Here is a 774-nt window from a genome sequence, read left to right on the forward strand (position 1 = left end):
ATATATATATATATATATATACATGCATATATATATATATATATATATATATATATGCATGTATATATATATTTATGAGTGTTTGTGTCTGTTTGGCACACCTCACATTACTTTTCAACCAATGTTGGCGTGTTTGCGTCCCTATAACTTAGCTGTTCAGCAGAAGGGACTGATAGAATAAGCACCAGGCTTACAGGGAATAAGTTCAGGAGTCAATTTCTTCGACTAAAGTGTGGTGTTCCACTGTCAAATTACTGAAACAAGTAAAAGAATAAAAGAATTCCGTACCTCTAAACCAAGAGGGTTCTTTGAATATGTACAATGTAACTTAAGGCTAAATAGTAATTCCGTTTACGCTTGCGTAACTGAGATATTTTGATTGAATTATATAGTTATCGGTTTTGTACCGATAACTATATTCTGTAACTGTCACAATACACTTTTCTACTATAGGCACAAGTTCTGAAATTTTGTGGGGGAAGGGGGCCAGTCGATTAGATCTACCCCAGTACGCACATGGTACTTAATTTATCGTCCCTGAAAAGATAAAAAGCAAGGTCGACCTCGGCAGAATTTGAAATCAGAACGTAAAGACAGACGAAATACTGTTATGCATTAAGCCCGGCATGATAACGACTCTGCCAGCTCGCTGCCTTTAACTGTCATAATATAGAAAGATTTCTCATGGCATTTTTCACGGGTCCAGCTATTTATTATTATTATTATTATTATTATTATTATTATTATTATTATTATTATTATTATTATTATTAT

Source organism: Octopus bimaculoides, chromosome 9, assembly GCF_001194135.2.
Source record: "Octopus bimaculoides isolate UCB-OBI-ISO-001 chromosome 9, ASM119413v2, whole genome shotgun sequence".
NCBI lineage: Eukaryota > Metazoa > Mollusca > Cephalopoda > Octopoda > Octopodidae > Octopus > Octopus bimaculoides.